The sequence below is a fragment of the Ictidomys tridecemlineatus genome, chromosome 3 (assembly GCF_052094955.1).
Source record: "Ictidomys tridecemlineatus isolate mIctTri1 chromosome 3, mIctTri1.hap1, whole genome shotgun sequence".
Lineage (NCBI taxonomy): Eukaryota > Metazoa > Chordata > Mammalia > Rodentia > Sciuridae > Ictidomys > Ictidomys tridecemlineatus.
In genome coordinates this window covers 2,869,359-2,889,036 of record NC_135479.1, presented here as the reverse complement: position 1 = coordinate 2,889,036, position 19,678 = coordinate 2,869,359, and the positions used below count along the sequence as shown (strand labels likewise).

Below are 19,678 nucleotides of genomic sequence, written 5' to 3'. Positions count from 1 at the left end.
ATAAATAAATAAATAACCAGGCCTTCCTCCACGCTCAGTAAAGGAGGAAAACGCTGCGGAATCAACTCCACAGACAAAAGGTTTCTGCCGCCTCAGCAGAAATACTCAGCGTCTCCATCTGCAGAGTGGGGGTGAGCATGGGCCTGTGGCACCCCGAGCTGAGGCCGGGAGGAAGAGGCGTCTGGAGGACTGGCCTTCCCTGGCTCTCAGCTTGAGGAAAGCAGAGAGACGTGGACGGTCCCTCCGTCACGCTGCCCACACAACCCCGACCCACGTCTCCGAGGGCAGGGAGACCTCAGAGAGCACCCTTCAGGGGTGCTGGTCAGGGTGCCAGGCTCGGGGTATTTGCCGTGAAGTGAGGGTGTGGGCTGGTAAGTGATTAAACATGATTATGGGCTGGGGCTGGGGCTCAGTGGTGGAGCACTTGCCTCGTACATGTGAGGCCCGGGCTCAGTTCCCAGCACCAACAACCGGAAAACATTTTTAAATAAATAATTATGACCCGGGCTCGGGAACCTTGTGAGCCAACAGAGTGTCCCATGGCCATGACCACGGTGACATGCTGGCCCACAACTAGGAAACAGCCTTCAAACGCCACCACTGGTCAGGTCTGCTCTTGTGCCCAGGAGGACACCGGTACCCAGCAAGCAGGGCGTGTGCATCAGACCAGGACCAGGCCCTCTCGGCGGGCCCAGGTCTACAGGTCGCCGGCACCTGAAAGTCCTCTGCTTGAGGATGAGCAACCTTGAGAGCACAGTGCCGCTGGACGGCAGCCCGGAGCACAGCTGTCCCAACACAGGCTGCCCAGCCCCCATCACGGGCCATATGCGACCACCGTCACTGTGTCCCAGAGCAGGGGAGACTTCAGGAGGGTGACCAGGCACCGTCCAGACCATGATATCAAAGGTGCTTTGTGCAAAGCCTCGCAAGGACCCTGCCACAGCCGTGGGGAAGACAGAAGCCGCAAACCTGTGCCACTCAGAAACCCGAGAGGGAGGAGCCAAGGGGCATGGTGGCAGGTGGCACAGGGGCAGCCCCGCCGCACTCACTCACCTGCCACAGCCACAGGCAGGCTCAGAGGGCCAGAGGCAGAGAGCTGGAAGGGCAGCGTCCGGGCCAGGCCACTGGACACCCAGCCCAGGGAGCACTGGCTCCAAACCCAGGGCAACGGGCCTGCCTGCCGGGACTCCATCCAGACCCACCACAGTGGCCGTGCTGCCCGGAGGGACGTCCTTTTAAAAATAACCATTTATTTTGAAATGATTGAAGGCTCATAAGATGTTGTAAAAACACTACGGAGATTCCCATGTACCCTTCTGTCAGGGACTGAACTGTGCTAAAAAAAATGTGATGCTGAAGTCCTCACCCTCGGCACTTTAGCGTGTCACTGCTTTGGAGACAGGGCCCTCGAGGAGGTGAGCAGGTGGAATGAGGTCACTGCGGTGGGTGAGCAGGGGTCAGGACGCAGGTGCACAGGGAGGCAGGGCCAGCCACCACAGAGGCCTCGGGAGCACCCACCCCTGCGGGCACCGTGGACCCCAGAAGATGGATTGCTGTGGCCCCGCGTGGTGCTCAGCTCGGGCTGAGCTCTCACCCCTCCTGGGCTGCCACGGTCCCATCTGGGGGCCGGCCCTGGGCTCAGCAGAGCCCAGGCAGACGTGGACACTCCATCTGCTGGCTCGAGCCTCCTCTGTGGGAGCACTTTCCAGACCCCCTGCTGCAAAGGAGGCGGCCCTGGTTTCAGATTCACTGTGGACCTGACTTTTGTTTTAAAAAACAGCCGCAAAAAAGAACTTACTGGGAACATGGAACGAATTTACCAGAAAAATAGATCAAAAGATACACGTAAATCACAAAGCCCAATTCCCTATTAGATTCACAGACCTAAAATCACTCTTTCAAATTGCTATGAAAGATGCATGGCTAGGGCTGGGATCCGGTGACAGCGTGTCCCCCAGGATACACATGTGGGGGACTTTGAACCCAGCGTGGCAATGTTGAGAGGTAGTGGAACCTTCCAGAAGGGTAGCCTGGTAGGAAGTCCTCCAGCCACTGGGCCCTGGGGTGGAAATGATTAAGGCGGTCATCCCAGAACACTGACTTAGCTCCTGCGAGAGCCCTTCCCTCTCTCTGGCTTCCTGTCTGGCGACAAAATCTCTCCCTCCCCTGCCAATGTGGTACCATCTACCAGGAGGTCTGCACCAGAGCCACGCAAATGCAGGCTCCATGCCCTGGACCCTCTAGAACTGTGAGCTAAGTAAAGCTCTTTTCTTCATAAAGTTATCCCGCCTTGGGTATTTTGTTATAGCAACAGCAGACACTCTAATGCAGTTGCTCTCGAGTTCCATATTCAGTCGCAGGGACCAGCAGCAGCAGCTCACAGAAAGGCACTGGTCTGTGGACCTCACTTTGAGCAGCTTCAATATGGATCATCATGACACGTCTCATGTGAATGTCCAGAGAATTGCCAAGGGATCGAATTCGGAATGGTCCTGTACTCATCGTCTACCTGTGACTCTTCCCAGGGAACCCAGCTCAGAGTTGTGAGGACGAATGGGGTGATGACTCATGTGGACTGGGGACGATGGCCGTCTCTGCCAGGAGGACCATGCTCGGGTGCCCTCAGGTCAGCAGGTGTCTTCCCGCGGGATGTTGAGTTATGAGCGTGCCGTTTGACCTCTGTTCCTCCTGGGCTGACCTTTGATTGCTTCCAGGACTTCCACCATGTCCACATCCTGATTAACCCCCACCAGGAGCTGCAGGTGGCCACGCCCTTCGAGCTCCCTGCAGTTTCAGCCGTGACTCAGCAATGCACAGCAACTCAAGGTCACCTCGGCACCATCTGTCCACCTCCCTCCCTCCCCCCCAGGGACAGGGAGAGATTACCCTCCACCCCCTCTCCCTCCCTGAAGCAGGCTTCCTGGCTCCATCTAAATCACCTGTCTCCCGGGGCCTTGGCCAACATGCCTCTCCTCCGCTGCCCACTCCTGCCCACAGATGTGGCGGACAGCGCCAGGCCTGAGGCTTGGAGCCTCCTGCAGATCAGAGGAGAACTGGTTCCTCCCCATCATAGGAGCCCTCGCCGTCCACCAGGCCTTGGTGGAGCTCCCTGGCCACTGCATGTGATGCTGGACGTGCATGTCCCTGTGGGAGAATGGGGCCAAGACGCCACGGGGCAGACCCGGGACCTGCCTGGTCCTGCCAAGAGTGAGACCGGGAGCTGGGTGCCGGCCAGGGCCCAGGCCCTCGTGGCCTCCATGACATACCGTCTGCCTGGAACCCACAGATGGACACGGTCCACGCTGAACCAAGGTGCTCTCTGTCCAGGACACCTGTGAGTCACCAGACCAGCCCTTATCACTGGGTGGGTCATCATCCCCAAGGAAGAGGGTGCATTTCCCCAGACACCGATGACCGCTGGCCACCTCAGATGGGTCCTCCGATGGCCCACACCGTTTCTGCACCAGCTCCCCTCTGCCCCCGGGGACTACTTGTTCCTTTTCCTGGCGTCCTCGTGGGTGGGGACAGTTCCGATCCTCACCTCCCCTGTCCCGGGGCTCCGCTCCTCCCAGCCCTCGGCCCTCCCCTGCAGATCCACTGCCCTGCTACCGCCCAGGCTCGGCCACAGGAACCCGCTCCCACCTTCCCAGGCCAGGTCCACTCCTTCCCCCAGTGCACCCCGCCAGGCCCCCTCTGAGGCCCCCCAGCCGGAGCTCTAACCCGTCCCCTGCCACAGGTGGGAGAGGAGCCCGCTCCCCCACACAGAGGTGTGTGCCCAGAGCCTGCCAAGGGAGCCGGTGGCCCTAGGCTTAGATTCGGGGTCTGCCCTTAACTTCTCAGCTGGCTCTCGAGGTGGCAAGTCTGGGGGCACCAGAGGGGTCTCCAGAGCCAGGAGCCAAGTCAACTTCTATTCTTCACAAATCGTTCTGCCTCCATGTTTTGCAAGAGCCACAGAAACCTCACTGAGACTCCCCCCCACAGCTCCTCTGCTGAGTGGCCCGGGACCTCCTCACCTCCTGCCACTGTCCCGAAGCCCACCTTGCCTGGTCCTCTTGACCCCATGTCTGCTAAGATCAGTGCCGTGGGGCTGGGTCAAGGCCACACCGCCAGGGTCACCCTCCTCAGTGGGGTACGGAGGGCAGGAAGGTAGAACCGTGTCCCCTAGGAGACGGCTCAAGTCCTAGCTCCAGAGCCTGTGACGGTGACCTTATTTGGAAACAGGGTCTTTGCAGGTGCCATCAAGAGGAGGTCCAGGTGGAGCAGGGCAGGCCCTGGTGTGATGACTGACACCCTCAGGAAGTGAGGAGCCTGGGACACACACACACACACACACAGGAACGTCCCACGAAGACACAGAAGGAGAGACTCGGAGGGGAGTGGCCATGTGAGCACGCAGCAGAGCCTGGACAGACGCATCTGCACGCCCAGGAACGCCAAGGACAGCCACCGCCACCACGGGAGAGGGGCCTGGGCTCCGGGCTGTGTTTGAGGTCACCAGCTCCAGCAGCCACAGGACCTGAGACCGGCTCTGAATCTCCAGTGCGCCTGCCAGAGCGCCTGCCCAGGTGCCACACCCACGCCCCTGCCCCACCCCAGGCCCTCAGGCATCCTCCGGGGACAGCCAGCAGAGCCCCGCGTCCCCAGGCCGCTCTGGCGCCACATCTGGAGACTCCTCACCCTTCGTCGTTCTTAATGCTCTAACACACGGTGACTAATGGGCTCTGATCGGCAGCCTCGCGGGGAGAGGTGGCCTGGGGAACGGCTGCGTGCCCTCCGCGACCCGCACAGCCTCCTTGCCGCGCCCTCCCGGGGCTCCAGAGTCACCTCCTCACCTCCTGGTCCATTTTTCTATTTTTTTAAAAAAATGCCCCAGCAGTGCCCACGGGCCACTGTGCCCTTCAACCACCAGAGACAGGGCGAAGGAGAGGGTGGAGGAGAAGCAACCAGATGGGGCAAAATCTCACAAATGCCACTGAGGTCTGGGACATCTGCCGGAGACACGCGGGAGGCCTCTGGGAGCCAGCCCAGCGCCAGTCCATCAGGGAGCGTGGAGAGAGTCTGGAAGGTTCCAGCCCAGATCTCCCCTTGAAGGGAAGCGACAGGGCATCTCTGACACCTGCTCGTCTCCCTGTGACCCGAGGGTGCTGCGCACTGTCCTTCCCAGACTGCGGAGAAGGAGCCAGAAGGTGGAGGGGCCACGCAGAGTCGGGCTGACAGAGGCGGGGACCCAGCAGAGAGTTCAGAACAGCTGAGGCACCAGAATCCTCAACTGCTGGGGGTCAGAGAGACGGAGGAGGAGGGGGCTGCCCAGGTCCAGGCCCTGTCTCCTGTCAGCAGAGCCCCTGCAGAGACAGTCCTGGCAGAGTTCAGGGGAAGGGGCTAGAGAGGTGAGCCGGCCCTGCCCAGTCTTCCTCCCAGAGTCCATCTCCAGGGGGAGAGGAAGCCCTGGGGTCTTGGGACGGATCCCTGTTTCCAAAGGTTGGCTCAAGCTCAGGGCTCCTGTTGAGCTGTCGGGTGCCACCAGGACCTGCCCCACACCTGGGATGGCAACCGCAAGCATCACAGAGACACCTCAGTGGCTCCCGGTGCCTCTAGGTGAAGCCCCGCTGTCTCTCCCCACCTGGGAGACCACCCCTCAGACAGTGCCGGGCACACCAGCCGCTGATGTGGGCAGTGGAGCCTCAGCTCAGCCGGGTGCCAGGGGCCCTGTGATGGATGCTGGTTTAACAGCTTTTAAAAACAAGCCGACGAGAGACGGGCGTGATGGATGAGTGCGGGAAGCAGCCTCATTTGGGGATGATTTATGAGAGTCGCGTGTTGCCGCTCACGGGTGCAGCCCCGAGGAGGGGTCTGGGGAGACGGATGGGCTCCAGTGCAGAGCCCCTGAGGGGCGGAGACCGCTCGCTGTGCCCCACGGCACGCTGCTCGTGCCTGGCCAGCTTGTGCCACCTGGCCATCAGTGGCCAGGGCTTCCCAAGAACAAAGGTGCTCCCGCCCCGAGAAATGTCTGGAGGAGGGACAGCCAGCCATGCCCCAGCTCCCGAGTGACCCCAAGACACGATGGGTTGGAAGAATTCTGTCCCCTGGAGTGGCAAGGGGGAGGCCCACCAGCTCTCATCCCCAACGCTGCGCCGGGTCGTCTCCTCCCACATCTGAGGGACCGTCGGCCCCAGGCCTCAGCCACTGCACGTAGTAGACAAATCTCATTTTGCCGAGATTAATCTCCATCCATGTTTTCAATAAAGACTCGTAATTTACTATATGGTAAGATCCAAATTGGATCCACATTTAGAAGGGAGAGCTTTGTAATGGGCTCTTACCCCTGGGACCCTTTGTAAGCTGAAGGAACGTCTGGGCAGGGGCGGTGGCCTGGGAGGAGACCGCAGGCTCCCCACACCTCTCCCAAATCCGGGGTGTCGGGGTGAGGGCCACGCCCAGCAGCCTGCACGGCTCGGCCTTTCCTGAGCCCAGCAGCCTCGGCCCACTCAGGCTCCTGAGGCTTTTCTGGCCCTGACTTCCCCGTCCACCCCTGACCTTGAGGCCACTCTGGGCCTTTCCTCCAGTGGCCTTCCACTGCCCCAGAGCCAGGCGGGCTGGCCTGCAGGACTCAGGTGCAGTACGCCCACCCCAGGTGGGCGGGGCAGCCCCCCTTCAGAGCCCACAGCTGGGTCTCGTGAGGCCCTGGGGAGGGTGTGTGCAGGGGTCAGGAGACAGCCCCCTGGCCACTGACCTGCTTGCCTGGGCCCCTCCTTCAGAGACCGCCACCCACCCTCCCAGAGCCCATTAACAAAAAGAGGGTCAAGGCCATGCTCGGGTGGCTGGGACCAGAGGGTCTCCCTGTCCTGCGAGCCTGCTGTCTCCTCGGCCCCCCACACGGAAGGGCAGGACTCTCGAAGGCATGGCGCCTAGGTCACCACTTCAGGGCAGGCCCTCGGAGCGCAAGAGGGCAGGGGGTGAGCCGGGCTGGTAGGAGGACACTGGGCAGTGACCCTGGCGGCCCACCCTGCACTTCCCAGACCTGCTGTCGGAATGAGCCGGCCTTGGGCTTCCGGCTTTGATGGCCCCGAGGATATACACACGCACCTTTGGGGGAGGGGAGCACCTCGTCTCAGACCCTCATCGAGGTGAGGCTGGGCCTTGCTGCCTCCTCAGAGGAAGCCGTAGGGACAGGCTGCTCCCACCAGCTGCCCACAGGGACACCCAGGTCTGCTGTCCTTCCAAGGACAGAGCCTCCCTCGCACAGCTGCTTGGAACCAGGAGCTCAAGTCTCCGAGGCCAGTGGTCCTGAGGGCTTTCCTGCCCTGTGCTGAGGTCAGGGCCCCAAGAGGCCTCCAGCCTCCCGGCAGTGACAGCTCCTAGACCCTTCACTGCAGCACTGCGGAGCCAGGTCACCAGGAGCGAGGGCTGGCAAGAGGCTCACTCCACGGCCCTCGCCCGGTCCACGGCCCAACCAGCCCTCCCAGACAGAGCAGCCTCGTCTTCCTGCTCCGACTGCCCCACACAAGAGGCCAAGCCCACAGCCCCTTCCCCAGAGAGCTCAGTGCCTCCCAACACCCCCACGAGATGAGATCCAAAATCCTTAATCCCTGTGTAGAGGCTACTAACCCCGGCCAGGGACACCCGAGACCTCATCTCCTTCCACCCTGCTCTGCCATTCAGCCCACCCCAGCTGCCTCGGGGCCTTGGCACCACCATGCCCTGCCGGGACAGCGGTCAGAGTCCCTCTGGGTTCTCCCTCCCCACCTCCATTGCTCTGCTGGGCCCCCGAGCCCTGTCCACCACCAAGAGCAGTGTCCTCCCCTCTCCATCGCCTCGGTCCACTTCGTTTCTCTCACAGCCTCTCCTGACCTGACATGACCTTAAACATACGCCTGCTGTGGTCCACGTCCACCCTGGAACACAAAGGCTGTCAGGGCCGGGGCTGCTGCTCCTGCAACTCCAAAGCCCCGGACAGGGCTCGGCTCAGCTCATCAGAGGTAGGAGCTCCTGGGCTGGTGACAGTGACGTCCCGAGGAACCCACCGCCCAGCGCCCTGACCTACTGAACCTGACAGCTCAGCAGCAGCACGCCACAGAGGAGGCTCAGCCCAGCGTGGCATGACTCAGATGGCCCCTGGGGAAGACGCACTCCGGATGTGACGTCAGCGTCCCTGGGCCACAGCACTCTCACACCACGGTGGGGCACAGCCGTCCTAAGTCGGGGACCGTCTGTGTGGTGGGTGAACAAACACAGATCAGCCCGGATCAGTGAGCCCAGGCAGGAGGGAGTCCCCACGGCCCAGAGGCAGGAGGGAGCCTGCACCGTGGAGCAAGGACAGCGAGCACCGGGCAGTGACGGAGCTGGGCGTGGGGATCGGAATCAAGACCTGGGAAGGGTCTTTAATGGTATCAGAGAGGCCAGCCTGCGTCTCTGCGTGGGGTTCTCGTTGGCATCGCACAGTTAGTCCAGAAAGCCCACCACAGTGCGCCCACAGCAAGCCCTCCCGTCCTCCGTGACTCTGCCTGGCCAGCCTTGGCTGGTCATTAGCCGGGAGCAGGGCTGTGCTGAACTCCTTGGTGGCAAATAAAGAATCCCTTGGGTTCTGTCCCTGGCTCCTGGGCAGGGACCTCCAGAAGCTTTGGAATTTGGGAGGCATGAGAATGTATTTTGATATGTGTAAAGAGCCCCTTGATCAACTGGACCGTGGGCCCAGGGGGGCTCCTAGTGGGCTGCCCATGGTGTGGGGGTGAAGCTGGCCATGCACATGATGAGAGGCTGGACATTTCCCTCCACCCCTCCAGGAGGAAGAGGGACTGGAGACGGCTCCAGCCCACGGCCAAGGATGTAATGAGACCCCGAGGAAACCCTGGACACCCAGGGCTCAGGGCATTTTCTGGTTGGTGAGCACCTAGCTGGGCCGGGCTGGGAAGGGGCCGGGAGCTGTGTGGGACCCTGAGCCCTCGCCCTCGGTGCTCTGTACCCTGAACCCCTCAGCACAGCCTTTTCCTGAGACCCACGAGCCAATCTAGCAACCCCTCAAACCGTGGTCATGGGAACCCGCCAGGTGTGGCTGGTCTGTGACAAGAGTGGTGGCCCAGGCCCGTGGCTAGCATGGAGCCAGGGAGGTCTTGTGGACTTTGCCCTCGACCCGGGAGTCAGATCCGTGTTAGAACTGACTCCAGGAAGCAGGCAGCCATCGAACCCTCTGCAGCTCGCCAGGTCCAAGTGCAGCGCCCTCCCGTGGGGATGCAGGGCCACCTGGGCAGTGACCAGAACATGGACTCCACCCTGGACTCTGCAGCATCTCATGCCAGCACCAAGCAGTGAACCCCTCTCATCATCTGCCCTCCCTCCCCAGGCCTGGCTGATGGTTTTCAGGGCTCAGAGAACAGCCGAGTCTCCCCCACTTCCTCCCTGAAGCCACAGAGACCCAATCTCTGCAAACCAGAGACGTGCCCAAACCGCCGACCCCGCAGACCCCCATCTCCTTCAAACGCTTTTCCATTGCAAATGCCAACTCCAAGGCGCTGCGGCGGTGGCAGCCTTACCTGGCCGTGGGAGGTGGGGGCGGCTTCGCTGGGGCAGGGAGGCCCGGGAGTTCTTCCTGGAACTCCCCTGGGCAGAGCAAGCGTGGCCGGGACGAGCTCTAGGTTCTCAGGGACAGATTCTCAACCTGGAGGAAAAGAGAAGAAAGTAAAACCACATTAAAAACCAAATACCCTTGAAGCGCTCTCATTTTGAGCTAAAACAAATGCTGACATTAACAGATGAGCGGGGACCAGGGTCCAAGAGGCTGTCACCAGGGATCAGTGTCCCTCCAAAAAGCACTTTGCATCGTAAGCCCCAGGAGAGGAGAAGACTCCAGGGGGAAATGGCCCCCAGACCCTACTGCCCAGCAGCGGCACCCAGGGCCACTCCGCGGCTGGCCCCTCTCTCTCTCGCTGCCCACATGCTCAGCTCCGCAGCCTGGTGGGGGGGGACCCCCTGGCAGTCCCATGGTCTCTCAGGCCGTCCTGCTCTTTCCTGCTCCCTCCAGCCTGGACTCCACTGCCAGTCACCACCTCCCCTCCCTCCCTGGGAGGCCCCTCCGTGACATCGTTGCCCTGGTCACAACCCTCAATGGCGTCTTCTTCATTTTGAGGAGACACCCTGCTCTGATGGCTTGGTGAATCCAGCTCTCAGACCCCTGAGGCTAACAGGACTGGGGGCCTCTCTAGAAAACCAGGCCAGGGGACAGAGGCCAAGCTCAGACGTAGGCTGTGGCACAGGGTCCCCACGTTCACGGACAGTGTGGTGGTAGATCCTCCTCTGCCTCCTGGACCCTTGCAAGTGGCCCCTTCTCCTACCGCACTCCCTGGTCCCCCTGCAGCCCTCCGGCCCCTGGCTGCCCCTCAGGCCTGAGCACCCCTCCCCCACCACGCCGAGCCTCTGTACCGCATGCTGCACCGTGAAGTGTTCTTCCCCACACACGCGGCTCACTCTCCACCCCATCCCACCCTCACCCAGCACCCCCAGGAACGCTGCGCATGTGGCCATCTCCCATTGAGGCCCCCCAGGGAGAGAACTCCCCATTAAAAGCCCCACTGCCCCTTGGCACTCCTGACGCCTTGTCCATGAAATCCCCCCAGGAGAATCTGAGACCTGGATCCTTGTGAGGGGTGGTCTCCCACTGATACTCTGCCCCACCGATGCCTCTGGATCTACATCGAACAGAACCCACTCTCCAGAGTCGGGGTCCAGGGAACAGGAAGCGGGTGGTTTCTGGTGGTTCCCTTGGTGGGGGCTGGTCGGGGGCCATAGGTGCCCGGGCCTTGGAAGACTTCTGTTTGGTTATTTTATTTCAACCCAAACAGTGCACCGTCCAGCAGGGAGGAGGCCGAGGTGACCGTGGAGAGCCACTCTGAAGGGCCTGGAGACTGGCTCTGGTCAGTTATGACTCCTCAGTCAGGACTGGAGGAGCCCCAGCCTGTCCCAGCAAACGCACGGCTGCTCGTCCCCAGATCTCTTTAGGACGCCACGGCCAAGACGAGCAATTTTTCTCCTTTTCCTACAATCCAGGCAGTTGGTGGTGCATGACCCCCATCCAAATGTAGGGATGACGGCACAGCGAGCCCGGCCAGCTCCAGGGAAGGCCTGGCGACGCCTGCCTGCCCCGTGACCACCTCTGCCAGGCACAGGTGGGGCACAAACACCAGGCTCCGGGGGACCGCGCCTCATGGGAACAGCGGGCGCCTTGGAACCCCCCGTCCTATCTCAGTGGACAGCAGGCAGCCAGGGAGGAGCTGGGGGACGGCATAGGGCAGAACCCAGGCGGAGGACTAGTGGAGGAGGAAGGGGCACAGCCAGGTGGAAACGGCCCAGCAGGTGACCTGAGCTGGGGGCGAAGGGGCAGGCTGCTCTGGGACAAGGAGCCGACAGGCCCTCCAGAGCCAGAGGTCCAGTGGCTGCTCTGGGAGCCTGGGGCATGACCCTCAGGGCCAGGTCGCAGCCAGACCAATGGCCCAGGGAGGAGCAGCTGTGTGGGACCTGCACCCCGGCTCTGCGGCCACCTTGCAGGTTCAGAGGATGACCCCAGAAGTCACCCCCAAGTCTCTGCTCTTGCTCTCAGGTTGTCTTCTTTAGAGACATCTCCCCAAGGCCACATGGAGGGGTGGTCCCTGGACTCCCCCTGCTCTGCTCTCCCTCTGCTTTCTGCCCCCACCTCCAATGCCGAGGGGGCCCAGGACCTGGGCGATGGGTCAGGCGGGTCTGCTAGTGGGTTCTCTGGGCTTCGAGGCAGACAGAATTGCCTCACAAGCAGCCAAGGAAAGGCAAGGAGAGGCACCCACAGAAAGGTGGGCCCGTGGGACCCCCCACCTGGAAACAGAATGAGCCCCTGGGGAGCAAACTGCCCAGGGGATGGGCACGCGGACTCAAGGAAGCTGTCCAGCCAGGGATCCCACCCAGAGTCCCCAGTGTCTCAGCCCCTGAAGCAGACAGAGAGGGCACAGGGGTAGAAGGGAGCCTCAGTAAAGGAACCAAGAGGCACGGAGCCCTCCTCCCCGGGACGCTGGTCTTTACCCTAAAGCCCCAGCCAGTTTGCACCCCTCGCCCACAGGCACCCTTGTGTGCACCTGGAGAGCCGAGCCTCAAGCACCCTGCACATCTCCAGGTTGCACCTCCAACCACATCCCTGAGACAAGACGTCACTCCATCTTAACACATTGTGCACAGCCCCACTGTGGCAGGGGACATGCTGGCTTCAGAGTGAGGGGTCGGGGACCATCCTGGCTGCCACCCTCCTGGGCCCAGCCTCAACCAGGGCAGGTGGGTCTCGGGGCCAAGAGGCGGCCCATGCACCCGGGCCTCTCCCACTGTGTGGTCAGCAGAGGCACCGCACCCAGCCCCACAGAGAGGCCCAGCCCCACGGAGAGGCCCAGCCGGCTTTGGCTTTTCTCGATGGGGCTGAGTAGAGATAATGCAGTGGCCTGTCCTGACTGTGAGGCCACACTTCTCCTGGTTCTGCAGCAGGAAACACCATCCATCACCCACAGCACAGAACACAAGCCGCAGCCTGACGCACCACCCTGTGCCCTGCACCTCCAGCCACTGCAGGTTTAGGGGACCGCCAGGCCCTCCCACCCCAGCATGTGCCCCCCACTTTTGCAGGATGCCAGAGGGATCAAAGGGGTGGGCAGTGAGAGGCGGAAAAACAAGGTGGCCCTGAAGCCTCTCTCACGGCTCTGGCTGCGCTGCCCGCAGACACGGGTGGAGAGGAGCAGGACTGAGTGGGCTCCAGGAGGGAGGAGAGGTGCGCACTGGGCTTGCCCGGGGACCCAGGGTCAAGGCCACTGTCCACTATTCCCCCATGAGTCACTGGTGGGGACAGAAGGGTCCGGTGTTTTGAGGTGGGAGCCGTGTTGTTCTCATTCTATGAAACCACATTCATTGTGTCCCACTGTGTGCGGAGAGCACTGCCAGGCCCCGAAGGTGAGCCTTGGCACGCTCACCGCCCAGCACAAGGGGGACGAGGCGCCAACTGCTGACCTTCAAGCAGGGAACAGTCACGGGCCGTTTTTCTTTTTCAGCTGCAGGGAAGTCCAGTGGGGAACCCTGAACCCTCAGCACACGTGTGCACGCGTACACACACACACACACACCCATGCACGCACATGCTGCACTTCTGCCTACAGGCCACCCCTGCGGTCAGCGAGGTGCCAAGTGTCACTCTTGACCACGACTTTTATCTCTTCCCCAAGATCCTTCTACTTGCTTTTTCAGGATCCAACCCCTTTACTCTAGTGGTGTGCCCCCCCAAAATAACTTGAGGTCCAGGAGGGCTTAAGTTTCCCAGGAAGCCTGGCCATGGGTGGGGGGACAGCTGCAGAGTGTGAGGTGTGGGGGAGCTCAGTCTCAGAATGGACCCCACCCGCAGTCCGTCAACTAACAGCAAGGGTGGCTACTCCCGCCCGGGGCCTCTGAGGGGCCAGCACCCGCGGGCAGGAGGCTGGGGCTGAGTGCTCTGGCCCCAGAAGGCCTTTCCCCAGACTCTTGTCTGAGAGAGAAGGTGGAAAAGGAAACTCTTCAAGCCAACCAAGGAAGACGAGGTGAGGGTGGGAAGGAGAGAAGAGGAACAGGAGCAGGGGACGGGGAGAGAGGGCCCTGGGGACAAGGCACACACGTCATCCAGCGTGGACGTGGAGGGACGCAGCTGAAGGGTGCTCTGTGGTGGGAGCACATGCCACAGCAGACAGGCCAGGCGAGGGGCGCTGTCCTGCAGGGGTGACAAGGCTTGGGACAGGCAGGAGAAGGGCAGGAGAAGCAGCAGGTGGCCGGTCTGCCAGGGCTGGTCCAGATGGCCTGGCTGAGGCACATGTGCTCAGGAGGGTCCCAGAGTGACAGGTGAGCACCTGCTAGGAAGAGTGGGCCAAGCCGTCATCACCACCGTGCCATGGAAACAGGACAACATCAGTCACAGGAGGGCCGACTCAGGCCAGTCTTTGTGCTGGCACGCAGTAGGCGCTCAGCCCGTATCGGGGAAATGCAGGATGGAAAGCAGAGGGAAGCCCAAGGGGTGAGCAGCCGGGCCTCGTGAGAGCTCGGAGCTGACCGGAGCCAGGACACAGGGAGGAGAGGCGGTGCCATGCCACAGTGCCCCGGGACGGCCTCCGGCCTGGGTGGGGGCCACAGAGAGCACCCCCACTTTGTGCACCGCGAAGTGAACTAACACCTCAGAGAACCCTGGAGTCCCGAGACCTGGTGCCCTCAGCTGTCCCTGCAGAGAGAGCCCCCAAATCCATCTGGATTTTCCCCAAAATCCCCAAAGGGGAAGACACACTTGGACTTGAGGACCCAAGGACAGGCTGGGGATGTCAATGGTCCTGTATAATTTAGGGGTCATCTGAGGAAGTGGCTTTATTTATAGGATTCAAGATGTGGTGCTGCAGAGGAGCAGAAAGGGCCTGGGAGTGAAGGAGAAGCCCCAGCCCCAAGCCCAGGAGGCTGGTATCTGGGGAGGACAAGGGGCCCCCTCTGGGAAAACACGGTCCTGCGGGTAAATTCAGGGGCTATTTATCTGGAGGCCAAGTGCCGGGGAACAGGCCCCTGTCCAGCTCAGTGACATTCCCTGGAGTTTTGGGGGTGATGGGGTGGGAGGAGTCCACCAGCTTCCCAGCCTATCTCTTATGGGCCCTGTGACCTGGACAAGCCAAAGGTCCTGATGCTTCCCCCATCGACTTGCGGGAGGCATACTGTGTGCGAATGCAGACGCAGGCCTAGGCACCTGCTCAGTGCAACAGCTCCCCAGTCCCCATCATGTGTCTGGCTCTCGCGGCTCCTGACTCCCTGCAGGAGGCCCAGGGAGGATACCTGGGAGAGTGTGCCCTGAGCTCCTGACCACGAGGACCCAGATTCCTGTGGGCCACCAGAGGCCTGCGGCTCTGGTCAGCTGTGCACTCGTGCAGAGACACCGCAGGGGTGGGCGCAAGGGCACCGGGCTCTCGGTGCTTATTGTGGAGCGTCTGTCAAGGACCCTGGGATCTCCAGAGATCAAGTTCCGGCTGCTCTCTCATCTTGTTTTCTGTTTTTTAATGGAGATATGAACATCACCAGCATGCCCCTGGCACTGTCCGGCCCCCAGGAGGACTCAGGCAGTGCCAGGCTGGTGTCTCGTGTGTCTTACAGCTGGGCCCCTCACCCCAGCCACATCTTGGCCGGTTTGTTCCCTGGCAGATGAGAAACTTGGGCCTTCCAGTCCTGCCTCATAGAACGTCAAAAGGAAAAAAAAAAAAAATCTGAGTAACTTCGAGGATTTGGGATTCATTGTTTAAAAGGATTCAGTCCCAAGCCCACCGAATCCTCAGGGCGGGGAACCTTCGCCCACTGCCCACCTGCAGCTCGGCAGCCTCCGTTTCCCTTCCCTCTGCCTTCTCACATAGCTGTTCCTCGTGTGCCCGTGTCCCTCCCGCCATCCTTCGTCCATCCACAGCACCCTTCAATTCCTCCTCATCCTCCGCTTTCCCCAGAAGAACCCACATCAAGTTTAAAATGAGACTCAGACCAGGAAAGCGCAACTTGCCGTCTTGGGCGAGAGAACAACAGAGGGCCCTGCGTTCCGTGCACTGGGGTAGTAAAGATTATGGGAATGTACAATATTCAGGGTAAATGAACCTCCTCCTCCACTTGCAAACCACTCTTGCAAAGCCAGCTTCACCCCCAGCTCCCCTTGTGCCTTATGAATCCTGTCTCTGGCAAAAATAATTTGGGTTTTATTATTCTGGCATCTGGTGGGAGTCTGTGTGACAATGTGACTGTAGCTGCACTTCTTTTTTAACACCAGCCCGTTTTAATAATACATTGTACCTTTTGGTATTGTTGAAATGTTACATTATTCAACGCATCCAACAGGAACGGGAAGGGCCTTATGTAATTTATGTGTCCTCTGCGCTGTGTTTAAGGCTCCCAAAGTAGAGGGGTGTAATTTGGGAAGTGCTTTACCCCCAAGGTCGGGCAACAGCTTCTGGAGGGAAGACAGGTTGGTGGCTGTTTGGACGGAGCTCAGGCTGGGGAGCTCCAGATCCCACACCAGAAGTGTCCCCCGATACAAGAATCCCTGGCCCAGCTGTGCCTGGCTTGCTAGACCCCCAGCCTTTCAGGCGGCTCTTGGTGAAACGGGGGTGGCAAGGGCTTTCCTGCCGTTTCCCTGCCTCCCCCTCCACAGCAGCCCAGGCTCCTGCCCTGCAATCGAGGCCTGAGAGCCGGGCATAAAGGCTGGCTCTGCTCAGGCACCGAGGGAGCTCCAGCTCCTCCAGATGTTCCGGAAAGCACCATTGCTATAGAGGCTGGGGACACAGGGGGTCACCACAGGGACCGTCCCAGGAGCGTGCAGTGGAGAGACGTCAGGCACCCCAGGCTCCCACAAGACCACGGCACAGGGCCGAACCTTGTTCTGATCAACGCCACATCCAAGGCATCGGGCACAGTGCATGGCACACTGCAGGGGCCAGATCGCTGCACATGAGTGAGCGGACTCAAGAAGTGCTGGTGGGAGACGGGGAACCCAAGCCGGGCATCGCACTCAGGGCACGAGGGTGCTCTGGCTTCCTGATGCCAGCAAAAGAGAGGGGAGGGGCGGCCCAGGGGGGAGAGAGAGACGAGAAGCCAGGAGGAAGAGACGGCTCTGGAGAGGGTGCAGGGTGGGCAGGAGGCTGGGCTGGGTGGGCCAGGGGATGGGGCTGGCTACAGAGGGTCAGGGTGGGCAGGAGGCTGGGCTGGGTGGGCCAGGGGATGGGGCTAGCCTCAGAGGGTCAGGGTGGGCAGGAGGCTGGGCTGGGTGGGCCAGGGGATGGGGCTAGCCTCAGAGGGTCAGGGTGGGCAGGAGGCTTGGCTGGGTGGGCCAGGGGATGGGGCTGGCCACATAAGTCAGGAACCAGATCAGGAAGCACCTTGAGTGCCTTGCCAAGGACTTTAAAAAGCCATTTGAAGAATTTTAAGCAGGACACTCTGCAGAAGTGTCTCAGGATGCGAGCTCTGGTGCCCACACCGACCAGGTGGACAGGGCAAAAACAAGGCAGGATCCCAATCGGCTGCCGCAGGTGATCAGATGTGAAATGAGGACTCACAGAAGGGCTGGTGGGGACAGCGAGCAAGATAGGGGCCTGAGAGACCAGTCCCACGTGGGGGGTGAGGGGGCACAGAAGAGAGAAGCCACGCCCAGGCTTTTGGCCTGTCCCACTACACGGCGAGGGTGCCCAGTCCAGATGGGGTGGAGGGGGACAGGCGGGTCTGGGAAGCCCAGACAGCAGGGGCGGTTCCGGCACAGTGGGCTTCAGCGGGTTGATAACGCAGCTTATTATTACCTGCAGCACATTCTGCTACTTTTCACACCTTTTCCTGTGTTTGAAAGGATGTAAATCAATGTTCTAAGGCTGGTAGGGCTGAGTACAGAGGAGCCGGAAGGGCCGCCGGGGGCCAGGGAAGGTGGATGGCAGGTGGTGGTGCTGGGATCTAAGGCTTAGGAGGCATCTTGCCTGCTCTGGGGACACGGAGGCCCCTGTGAGCCCATCTCTGGCCCTTCCCGTCATGGCAGGTTGGTCTCGGGGGAGAATGGGATCCAGCAGGTGAAGGTGCCATCGTTCCCAGGTCACCGGCCTTCCTTGTCACGTTGGAGGAAGCCAGCCACGGGTCAAGACACTGGGCAGCAGGACTGAAGGCCGGCAGCTCTCACGGGGACTCTCTTCGATCCTCCAGCCCCAACACCTCACTAAAGACCTTGAGCCCAAAGCCCCCACTCAGCCGCTCCCAGGGTCCCCAGCCCCAGAAACCAGGAGCTGATAAATGATTGTTGTTTGAGGCCATTAACTGTGGGGACTCCCTACCACACAGCCATAGAGATGGAAAGCAAACGCTGACCGCAGCCACGGCCCGGGCAGGATCCACAGGCAAGAACAGACTGGGGGCCACTCCGGGGCTGGTGGGAGGACAGGAGGCCCGCAAAGAGGAACAGAAGGAGCTCCAAGGACCGAAGACAAGTTGAGAAACACCAGGGATGGGGTGCCCCAGAGCAGGGGCGTCGGTGCTGCCACGGGGCCAGGCCGGACGCAGGCCTCCCAGGGACAGCAGAGCCCTCCCTGCCACCTCCTGGGTTGGCTGGTGACTCCTTCTCATCTCCCAGGCCACGTGTGGAAACCACCTCTTTGATGAGAGGCCCCTGACCACCAAGCAGGTCCCCCACCGCAGTTCTCCGGTCACATTTCAGTGTGTGTTTCTGTCTTTGCTCACCACGGTCTGTGAAGGCTGGGAGAGGTGTGTGCCCAGCACCGTAAACCTCACCACTGGCACATCCTGCCTTCTCCATGTTGGAGGAAGGATGGAAGGAGAGATGGGCCAGTTCACCAACCATTTCCCTCCCACCGCTACACGCACGTCCCTGGGGGAGGGCTGGGAAGGCAGGAGGAGGTGCAGCGGGAGCACTCAGGTGGCCCCCAGGCTCTTGCACCCGGCAGGACCCCCAGCTGGGGCCACGCCTCCTTCAGCTGTTCCACAACAGGGATGGCCTGTGCCCCACTGTGCCCGGCCCTTAGCAGACCCTCAGCAGTTCAGGCTGGTGGGGAAGCAGGTAGCCACGAAGAGGGTGGGGGAGAATGTCCAGGATGGGGGGCGCTTGGAGGCTGGCCATGCCCTCCAGTCTGCTTCTGCCTGGGGGACCCTGGGCACAGCGCACACTCTCTCAGGGCAGCAGCTCACCTGTGAGCAGGGCTCTTCCATATGCGGCCAGGAGAGCCCCACCCTCTGTCCCTCCTCTGCACAGGGGGCGAGCCAGAAGAGCACACCTGGCTGAGGGGACAGTGTGGGGGGTCCCCTTCGCAGAGAGTGCAGTGGTGCCCACTGTTCTGTGGCCTCCAGCGTCTGCTGCAGAAACGGGGCACTTGGTGACAGGGTTTTATGTGGAACATAGACTTTCTCCAAGACCTCACGGATGGAAGGAAAGTGGATAGAAATTGAGAGAGAGAGTGGAAGAACAGAGACCACGTGGGCTGGGTGGCCCGGGGGCTTGCCTGTGCTGGTGATGCCAAGAGTCAGGGGCTTTCTGGGTGAAAAACACCAGGGGCTGGGCAGGGGTGCTCATCCTTGGCTCTAACAGAACCAGAATGACCACCTCACCTCAGTGTCCCTCTTTGAAGCCTGGGGTCTCTCCTGCTGGCCCCGAGTCCCCCATCTCTGCCCACACTTGACAGCTGTCTCCTGGGAGAATGTCTTGAGCTCTCCGATCCTAGAGAGGGGCTTCCTGCTCTGGGCATGGCTCCCTCCTCCAGCCTGGCATTCAGGAAATAACTCAGACAGTAGCATGCTTAAAAAAAAAAAAAAAAAAAAAAAAAGCTAGCCGTGCAGGAATATCGCTCTGCACAAACAAACATTCCAAGAGAATTCCCCAGACATCTCTGCTCCAGGAGAACTCCAGCCTCATCTAGCTGCAGGGAGAAAGCTGCCCAGGGTATTGTGGGCAGCAGGTCCTCTCCTGTCCCCCAGCTCACAGGTGAACAAGAGGCAAACAGGGACTGGCTACAGCAAAAGAGGCACAGACAGCCTGCAGGAGGACTTCTGGGCAGCACAGGGCCCTAAACCCCTGCCAAGGAAGGGCAGGAGAGGGTCCTTGTCTTGATGCCTAGGCACAGTGATGCCCCCTCTGAGCCACCCAGGCGTCAACTCAGGTGTTCACAAG

At 61.0% G+C, this 19,678-nt stretch overlaps 1 protein-coding gene across 7 annotated transcripts in view; it reads right to left on the bottom strand.

Moving 5' to 3' along the window:
- The window catches only part of Rbfox3 (RNA binding fox-1 homolog 3), a 380,462-nt gene that overhangs the window by 275,854 nt on the left and 84,930 nt on the right, over nt 1-19,678 (bottom strand). For all 7 annotated transcript variants that reach the window (XM_078041518.1, XM_078041523.1, XM_078041524.1 and 4 more), the window contains exon 2: nt 9,528-9,652. The gene's annotated coding sequence lies outside the window, so the exon portion shown is untranslated. The remainder of the gene's footprint in view (nt 1-9,527; nt 9,653-19,678) is intronic.